The sequence below is a fragment of the Calidris pugnax genome, unplaced genomic scaffold (assembly GCF_001431845.1).
Source record: "Calidris pugnax isolate Ruff unplaced genomic scaffold, ASM143184v1 scaffold206, whole genome shotgun sequence".
In the NCBI taxonomy this organism is placed as follows: domain Eukaryota; kingdom Metazoa; phylum Chordata; class Aves; order Charadriiformes; family Scolopacidae; genus Calidris; species Calidris pugnax.
The window spans coordinates 89796-99748 of NW_015090957.1; the positions used below are offsets into that span (position 1 = coordinate 89796).

Genomic DNA, 9953 nt, shown 5'->3' on the forward strand with positions numbered 1-9953 from the left:
TCTCTGTGTGTCCCCCCCCCACCCCTGGGACAGGGGGCTCCGGCCGGGGGATGCTCGTCGTTTTGGGGGCTGAACGTGGAGGGGAGGGCGGGCACCCGGTCCCGGCTGGTGGAGAGAGGGATGGATTCCTCTTCTCTCTAGGAAAAAAATCGTCTGAGTGTTATTTTTCCTTCGTGGGTTGTTTTTTTTAATTTTTTTATTTTTTTTTATTTTTTTTTAGGGGTGGGTGGGGGGGGACACACACCAACATGACTTTTCCCTTCCCCTTCCATGGGAAAACCTCCTTTAAAGTGCTGGCAGCGGCTCCGTGTGCCCTGGGCAGGTGCCTGGCCAAGGCGATGGGTGAGGAATGGCCCTGGGGGGGCCCGCAGCCCCTCTGTAGCCCCTTCCCCTGCTCTGCTTTGGGGGGGCGAGGGGTCTCCCCAGCCTTTGGTGCTGCCTGGAGTGAGTCCGGGAGCGAGGAACACTTGATGGGGGTCGGTGATGCAAGGTATCTGTGATGCACAAGAGCACTTTTGTGTGAATTCTGGAAAAAATATGAATGACTCCCTTATTTTGCTCGCTACAACAAAAAGACCACACCAGTCTAGACCTGCAACCAATAACACACACGAAAATTAGTGCTGTCTGCTCCCAGGGACCCAGGAGGACAACACCAGCCCTTCCAGCGTGCGAGGATCCGTATGGAGGGCGAGGGATGCTTGTTTGGGGAAAGGATGTTTGAGGTTACTTTGATATAAACAAGAGAAGCTTTTATTGCCCAGACATTGTTAGTGTTGCTCTTTGCTGGCTTGGAATGTGTTTCCTCTGAAGGGTTTTGAGACTAGAGGAATTGCTCAGCTCTCTTGCTAATTGAGACATCTTTTTATAATCATGGTCACAGCTGGTGGGATGGAAGCCGGGGGGAGAGGGCTGGTGTGCGGTGACTCAGGCCTCGGGAGGAAGCTGCATCTTGGTTTTCCTGGCATTGTGAAGGGGAGATTCCAGCTTGGGAGGCTGGAGCAGGGTAGGGAAGGATGCCTTTCTTCCCTGCTGTCAGGCAGGTGATGTTTTCATGACATCAGCTTTCTCATTTCCTTGTAAAATTAGGGATGGGTGGAAAAACCTTCCCAGGTTTTCCTAGTTCACCTTAATCCTTCCCCTGGGTGTGGAATCAAACATGTGTAGAGAGTTTGAGCCCCCTGACAGGGCAGAAGGGAGCTGCAATGCTTTTGTGTCCTCCTTCCTCAAAGGCTTTGCTGCAAAACGAGCCAGAACTGCTTGGACTTGCTCTTTCTATGAAGCTTCTTGTTTTACCACTTGCTTTCCACGTTCAGGTGTCTCACGCAAAAGGTAGTTTGAGATGTGGTGCCCCTCGAGCTTCATTTGACATGTTGGTGGTGATGTTTTTTTGGGGAACTCTGACAGTGGGGATGTAAAGTTTTCTGATGGGAAGAGGGTCCCAAACTGAAGTGTGGAGGTGCTTTGCCAGCACAACGTGTGTGTGCAGGGAAATACAACCCCCTTCTTGCACGGACAGGAGGAGGTAAGGTAAGCTGACTCTGATGGCCAGGTGTGTTCCCTTTGTGGTGTCTCCCAAACTGTGGGGTAGGAGGGCTGAGCTGGGGGAGTTTGAGCTCTGTTTGTGTAGCAGAAACTTCATCTGTGGCTGTGGAGCCTGGGGAAGCCTGGAGCTGGTGGGCTGTGGTGGGCAGTGGGGTTTCTCTGCTGGGCTTAATTCCAGCAGCTGGAGATGCTGGTGCTGGGAGCAGGAGTGTGTGTCCCTGCCCAGCTGGTAGATTTAGTCCAGGATCCTCCTGCCTGCCCCCATGGGGTTGGAAGGGCGATTGGGGAAACAACCCCAATGGTCTCAACCCCAAATCTCTTGAGTTTTGTCAAGACCCGGTTCAGAGGCACTGAACTGGGGCTGTTTCTTCTGGTGAAGGTCCCCAGCAGAGCCCTCTGCCACGGCCATGCTGGAGCTGTCACCTGGGGAAGGTGGGTTCATCCCTTCTGGGCTGGAAGAGGAGGGGTGCCCTGAAGCAGACTGGGAGAACTGGTGGTCATGGTCACTTGCAGTGGACACCAGGAGCTGTTTGAGGAGCAGCTGGAAATGAAACTACAGATTGGGGGGGGTTTAGTAGTCTCTGAACCAGACTCAGGTGCCATCTCAGAGCCTGATGTGGGGCTGTGTGTTGAGGGGGGCACTTGGGGGGTGCTGTGACTGGGGCTGGGACCTGACTCTTTCCTAAGTGAATGCTTCTGCTGCAGCAAAGCACAGCTCTGGGATCTGGAAGTCCTGGGCTCTGACCTGGCTCTTCCCAGGACTGGGTTTTGCTGTGGATTCCTCTTGTGCATGATTTTGGATATATTTGATACCATAGCATCCCTTCCCCTCGGTGATGGGCGCTTTTTAGTAGCAGCTGGCTCAGATCTCGACTGGTTTGGACCCAAGCTGTCCTATCTGAGGGTTCTTCTGGATAAGAAATGATCATAATGCCCTCAATTTTAGGAGATTTGGGGCCACACCCATTCCCCCCCCACTCCACCCCTCTGAGCCCCAGACAATGGCGTTGTGGGGGGGGATAACGCCAGGAGCACAATGCAGCTTGCTGGGGTGGGTTTTTCTTCTGTTTTGTTTTGTTTGTTTGAACTTTGAACAGAAAAAGCAAAGCAACAAAAGAGAGGGCAAGAAAAGCAGAGTGTTTTGCCAGTTACCAAGGCCGGCCAGAAAAATTATAACTGCATTACAAAGGGTGGCCTTGTTCAGAATGGCTTATTTCATCAGGAAGATGTATTTAAAACAAAAAAATGAAGGGGAAAACGCTAGCATAAAGCCTTCCGCCCCCACATGTCAGTATAAATATTGCATGAAAACACTTTTATTGCCTCCTATAACTTCCTAATAAATACTGTTCCTTTTGGACGAAAGCCCTTGGTGCAGGGTTAGGGTTTGCAGTGCGTCGCCGTATGAGTCCCTGGAGACAGAGCCCACGTTCCGTGTGGCTTCGTGTCCCGCTCTGCAGCTGGTTTCTGAGCTTCAAAGCTTCCCCCTTTTCTTCATTTTTGGGGTTTTTTTCCCCTCTGTGGCAGCCTCTGAATTGCAGGGATGGAGCGTGGTGGGGGAGGTTTCTCTCACTTCTGCTCCGTCTGGAAGTGTCTCTTCTCCCAGACAGAGCTGATGAGGTGTGAAGATCTCGGTCCCAGGGCTGGGCTGCACCCGTGCCCTCAGAAGGCAACGTTTTTTCCTTCAATTGGCTGTTTTTGGTTTTTTCCTGCCAAGCCACAGATGTGTTTTTTTGAGGGTTAAAACCTAAGCCTTTAAATAAATGTGTTTGATCCCTGGGTGGTTGTGCGGCTTTGAAAAAATGCAAAAGCCATTCTGGGCTTTTTTTTTTTTATTTATCAGGAACAAATGTTATCAAGTCAGGCTCTTCTTAATGCTTCTTGCTACGGGCTTTTATTCTTGCCTTTTCTCCCTGGGGAGGGGGGACCAGAGCTGTCACCTCTCTGGCTGCAGAAAACTGCTTGTGGCCTTGCAAAGGAGGAGCAGTGATGGCTCCGTTCTAATTAAAGCTGGGTCTGAGACAACACCTTGAACCTCTCAAGCAACATGACTTGGTCACAAGGGCTACAAGGTTTGTGTGTGGTACCATATGGTGGCTTTAAACTGGCTTTGAAGTGCTGCTGTGGGTTGCTTGCACGTGCCCTGCGCTGGGTCAGGTGAAGGCAGGATGCTTTGGGACCTCAGTATCATCATCCTCTCCAGTCTGGGATGGATGGTGGTGTCACTGTGGTCAGTCCAGTCCAGCTCCTGCTGCTGGTCCTATAAACAGCAGGTTCAGGCCAGTGTGTTTCAGGAGTGGCTCCTGAATTTTGGAATTCTTTTTCCTAAATTGCTGTGAGCAAACACATTTCTGGTGTGTGGTCTCCTGCTGGCAGCAAGGAGATGCAGAGAAGGTCCCTTCGGGATTTGTGGGTTGGATGATGGTGATGTTTCTGAGGCAGGTGGCATTGTCCTCTGCCCATCTTCATTCTTGGCAATGGGACTGGCACATGTGTCACTGTTGGAGGGATGGGAACGTGGTGCCAGTGACACCAAGAGGCAGCCTGGCTTGTTCTGCAGGTGGATGGCCAATCTCTGATGCAATGAGCTGGGAAGCAAAATTGCTGAATTAAAGCTGAGAGGAGCTAATGGCCAAAGGCCTGTCTCTGATGCAATGAGCTGGGAAACAAAATTGCTGAATTAAAGCTGAGAGGAGCTTTTTTGTGTTTCTAAGACGAGAGGATCCTGTTTGCTCGCTGCTGGGAGCCCCCGAGCTGAGTCCTGCCACCTCTGAGAAGCAGGAAAAGCTTGGGACTGGGGAGAACAGGTCCCCTCGGGGTTGTGGTGAGTTCTAGCAGCTTTCTTCATGGCCAGTGAGCTCTGGTATGGACTGGATTGCACGTGTGGTTCCAGAACCTCCTCAGCAAGCTGGAGGTGAGGAGGAAATGGGGGAGCCTGGTGGGGTGAGGTCCTGCTGAGATGTTGCCTGCTTCTGGGGTACACACAGGGCTCACCAAAATCATCCTAGAATGGTTTGGGTTGGAAAGGGCCTTAAAGATCATCTCGTTCCACCCCCTGCCCTGGGCAGGGACACCTCCCACCAGCCCAGGTTGCTCCAAGCCCCCTCCAACCTGGCCTTGAACCCCTCCAGGGATGGGGCAGCCACAGCTTCTCTGGGCAACCTGGGCCAGGCTCTCACCACCCTCACACCAAAGAAGTTCTTCCCCACCTCATCTCAGTCTCTCCTCTTTCAGTGTCAAACCCTTCCCCCTCATCCTATGGCTCCCCTCCCTCCTAAAGAGGGATGTCAGCATCTGGGCTGTGGTTGCTGCTGTGTGAGATGCCAGCCTAAAGAGGGATGTCAGCATCCGGGCTGTGGTTGCTGCTGTGTGAGATGCCAGAAATGCTGCAGTGCAGCCCCAAGAGCTGAAATAAGTCACTATGAGAGTGGTCGGGGTCAGTTGGTTCCAACCTGGAGCTGAAGCTCACCAGGCAGACTGCTGGGGCTCTGGCTCCTCTGTCTGGGCTGTGCAAGGCTCAGTGTGTCTGCAGAAAACTCTCCATCGTGAAGCTGGGGAGAAGGAGCTCCTCACCTAGGGCTGGCTGGTGCCTCTGTCTGGGCAAGCTGTGTGTTAGCCATGGAAGTGCCCTCCTTGTTGCACAGATTTGTGTCTCTGCGAGGATGGAGGGACACGTAGGTGCTCCTGTATCACTGGAAGGATGGTGGCATCCTGCTCCATCAGTGGATGTTTGAGTCAAACATTGCTTCTGGGTGATTCCCTTTTGTTATTTCTGAGGCAGGAGGACCTGGAGGTACCAGGGCAGCTGGTCCTGGGGAGGAGAAGGTGACTGGTGTAACTGGTACCCATCTGTGGGAGGGAGGAGGACATCTCCTGCTCATGGGGTCTGGGCAGCTCCTTCAGCAAAGGGACACTGGATGGTGACCATCATCCCACCTCTTGTGCTTGTCCCAATGGTCTGTGTCAGATCTTCCCAGCCGGGGGCTGGAGAGGGGGAGGGAGGGCTTCCCAGCCCGGTGGACTGGATGGGAAATAATGATCCCCTTTTTATAGCTTCTTCAATTGTTCCTGAAAATCCTTTTTAAAAGGAGGAAAGTTCCTTCCTTCCTTTCAGCTCCCGGTATCTTTAAGAATTCGCTCTATTGTGAGCCCAGGACAGAGACCCTTCTATGAGGGCTGCATAGGCGCTCTTCGGAGGCCCCCTCCCCGTGCCCCCTCCCACCCCATCCCAACAAGCCCCCCATTCTCCTCTGAAGAGGGTCCCTCTGTCTAACGCCAAGTAACTCTTAAGGGTAGCATTTATCCTCGGGCACTCAGCTCACAAAGAGTGCTGGAGTGTCAAATAAACTCACTCCAGCCTGCAAAGAGAAGAGGAAGAAAATACAAAACCCCCTTTATTTCCACCCCTGCAGGGGAAACAAATACGGACTTTGTGCTGGGGAGCAGCAGTGCCCTAACGAAGCGGGGTAGTGCGCGTACTAATGTATCTCTAATAAAATTGTGTGTGCACCCACACGTGATGGTGTGTGCGCGGAGCTGGCAGAGGAGGAATAAATCAAAATCCCTCCCAAACAAGTGTTTGACCATCCTCGGTGCTGCTGTGAATCCTGTGGGTTTGCTGCTGGGAAGGGGGTAGAGGGAAGGGAGGTTCTGGGTCTGTCCTGGACCCTCTGATGAGGTTGTCACCAAAGGTAAGGGATGGTGGGAGCTGTTTATCCTCGGCCACATCTTCAGCAGGTTCTGGGATCTCTGAGTGGACCTTTGGAAGGGCTCAGCAGGACTGGGCTCTGCTGCAGGTGCTGATTTCAGGAGGGGGATCAAGCTCCTGAGGACTCCACGGTGGGAGATGACCATTCTGCACACATGGCCACTGGTGTGCCGTTATTGGTGTGAATTGTCACCTTTTTGTGAGCCTTTGGCTGCATTTGCTGCACTTGTCTCTGCTGCTGGGTGGAGGAGATGTGCTGCCCTGTGAAGAAATGATTCTCCCCTGCAGATGGATTTAAACTGTAGCCCTACACGTCAGAAACCAGTGCGACCAGTACTGACTGAACAACTGGGACAGTAGCATCTTAAGCAAGGAATTGGCTGGTGCTGCCTGCTCCCCTGGACGTGTCCAGCAGCACGGCCAGGACCTCTGCTCGGCAGCAGCAAGAATAATCCCACTTTGTGGTCCTTCATCTCAGCGTGGTCCTGGCTGCTTAATGCTGGATTTGGGAATATCTTGCAGCTGTGCTACCTGGGATGTGCTCAGATACCCTTGGATGTTCCTGCAGGAGGCCTGGAGAACAAGGTCACTGCTGTCCTCTCCTCCTGACACTTGCTTTGCTACAGTTTTTGGTACTTTGTACTGAAAGGAGCAGATGCCACCAGCCACAATAGCACTTGGACTGTCCTTGTGCCCAGAATTAAGGAGACAAGACTCTGACAGGCTTGTGTCTTCTCCCCCTCCACCAAGCAAGCGGTCCTGAGCCGAGAGGATTTGTCTCTGGATGGTTTGTCTCTGCTGGGATCCCTGGAGCCATAAGCCCATGGACTGGTGTGGGTTTGGGATGCTCCCTCCTGTCTGTAGCTGGGAATGTCACGGCCGGAGGCTGCAGACGCTGCTTCTCTCAAAATCTGGTGGATTACTTCTTGTTGGTGTGGGTTTAACTGATCTGGTGGAACTGGCTTCGTTACATGAACTCTCCTGATTGTCAGACGTGGAAAAGCAGCAGTTACAGCCTGATGCTCCAGCTCCCTCTTTTTTTGGGCTACTTACTTTGAGCATCGTGGCTCTGGAGGAGGAAGGAGTCCGTGGGCATGTGTAGGACAAATCCTGCTGGTCTTAGGTGAGTCAAGAATATGTACTTTTTTTTTTAATAAGAAACCCTTCCTGTGGGACTGCCTTCTTGGAAAATTGTATTTTATTTTAGGAAAAAAAATGCCAAATCTAGTGACCTGCTGCTCTGGGGAGAACAGGAGAGTAGAGGGCTTGTTTCTGAAAGCTGGTGGGGTTTTCCCCTCTTGCTTTAATCAAAGCACTAACTTTTTACTACCATTTGAGCCCGAAATCCCTAATAAGAGCTTTCTTCCTGGAGTTACACTGCTGAGTGATGGACAAAGGAGTTAAAACCAGGCAACCCCCAAGCAGGTTTTCCTTTCTTTCTTTCTTTCTTTCCCTGGCGAGGGGGAACCCCGCTGACTTTCTGCACTTTAAAGAGCGTGGAGGCAGCAGTGGTGGCTGCCTGGGGGAGCCTGGGGCTTGTTGGGCTTTTTGGGAACAATGTGTGGCTTGTCCCGAGGGTACCATGGGGCTCCTGCTGCCTCAGGGGATGCAGGGGATGAGCTCCTGTGGGAGGGGAGTGTGGTGTAAAACTCCTCACAATGGAAAATCTACTTTTCTGGGGAAGTGTGGGGGGTAGAACTGGTAGAAGATGATGCCAGGGCTTTGGGTTTTGAGGAGACTCGTATCATCGTTGACATCTTGGGAGGTGATGGTGGGAGATGTGCCCAAGGGGCTTTGCAGGAGCTGTGGGAGAGTGTGTCCTGGGAGAATGGGGATTAAAAGTGGGGATTTCTGCTCGGCTGGAGAATGAGCTGGTGGTTCCTGTGCTGGGGGGGACGGGGTTTGTCCTCACTGCCCCCTCTCTTGTCCGGAGGTGGATGCAATGGTCCTGTCTTGCCTTTCCTCTGGGACTGTCCTGCTGGTGGCACCTGCCTTTCGTGGCCCCTGTGTGTTTTGGTGAGGACGTTCCCCCTCAGTCCCTGTTCCCTGTGCAGGGTCTAAGCCCTCTGCTCTGAACTGGGGGGGATCCAGTTTGGTTTTGGGACACGGAGCAGAACTGAGACTCACTCGAGAAGGTGCTGAGGCTCTCCCTGCCCAGGCTGCTTCCTCCTGTGTCCTTCTCTGTAGTGAGCTTTCCTCCGGGAGAACAAGGCTGAGAAATGTCATAAACAAAAGGAAAACTGCTGCTGGGGAAGACTTGGTGGTTTTTTTTTTTTTTTTTAAAGCACATTTCTGTCTTTGGTTAGAGCTCATCTGTTCTTGTTTGGTGGTCAGTCAGTCTGAGAAGTCTGGCAGGAGTGGGAGGTCTATGCTGGTCTCTGTTTGGGGCCAGTATGGTCATGGACATGTTCTGCAGCAGCTGAGCAGTGGTTTGTGCCACTATGCTTGAGGGGAGAAGAGCTGTGAAGCTGCTGTTTTCCCATTTTATGGAATGCAGATGCAGGATGTGGTGTGTGCCCAGGTGTGTGCTCTTCAGGATGGATGGAGATGACAAACACAAACCTGAGGCTCCCTTGATTTCTGTTCTTTCTGCACTGCAAAATTTTCCAACTATTTGAAGAGCTGGGATGTTCTAATGCCCCTCCCGGGTCAGTGTCTGGTGCTGTTGTAGCTCAGTCTCTTTCCAGCCCCCCTGGGTGGGATCGTGGTTTTTCCAGGGAGCATCTGAACGTACCAAGTCCTTGACTTCATCCCTTTTGCAACACGAGTCTCTTGGCTTCTGGTCTGCTGAACACAGGGAGGAGGGATGAGATGGTGCTCATCCTCTTGCTGGTCGTGCAGCATCATCTCCTTGGGCAAGGCAGAGATTTTTCCACCCTGAACCAGCCTTGGGCAGCCGGGACGTGCTGTCTCTGCTCCAGCTGCTGAGATGTGGGGCTGGGCTGGTTATTGCAATTCGGTTTTATTTTTGGCATCTTCAGCTCTGAGAGATGCCATCCCTGTCAGTGGACGCCTTCGCTGTCTGCTCAGCTCCTGTGTGTGTGTAGTAGGTGCTGTGCTGAGCTCTGCTTGCTCTGGGGACCTCGCTGGGTCCCTGGTGCAGATCTCAGCATCCTGAGGGGCTGCTGAAGGTGTGTGGGGGGGACAATCCTGGTCTGGTACGGGGCTGCTTCTGGATCCTGCAAGAAATATCGATGACAGTCCAGCTGCAGGGATCCTTCCCTCTAGTTTCAGGTGGGAAAAGCTTTTTCAGATGATTGTGAGTAGCAATCCCTTGTCACAGCTCTGGCCTTTGGAGTATTCCTTGTCAGAGGCACTTTATTACCTTTAATTGCTCCCTGGCGAGCAATCCCCCCCCGGACCACCCTGTCCCCTGAATCTGTCCCTGCCAGGGCCCTGGTGTCCCTGGGGGATGCTCCGGGGGAGCTGGGTGTGGGGGGGGCCCTTCGGGTGACTTCCCCAAAAGCCGGGGGGTCCTTTGGGTGAACCCCTCAAAAGCCGGGGGTGGCTTTGGGCGCAGGTTGAGGGGGAACCCGCATGCGAATTCCCCCAAAATCTTTAGGGACTGATGCTCCTTGCTCAGCTGCTCGCCCTGTGAGCATCTCCCCATCACCTGGGGGGGGCTCCCCCTGGTTGCTCCCCCCCGCCCGCTCTCAGCACCCTCGGGGGAAAGCGGAGGGCAACCCGTTCTGTGTCCCCC

General features: G+C 53.0%; 1 long non-coding RNA gene across 1 annotated transcript in view; it reads left to right on the top strand.

Annotated features, from left to right (window-relative positions):
- The first annotated feature begins 6083 nt into the window (after positions 1–6083).
- The window catches only part of LOC106893913, a 63345-nt gene continuing 59475 nt past the window's right edge, over positions 6084–9953 (top strand). Inside the window, exon 1 of the long non-coding RNA XR_001413198.1 lies at positions 6084–7376. This is a non-coding gene — a long non-coding RNA (uncharacterized LOC106893913). The remainder of the gene's footprint in view (positions 7377–9953) is intronic.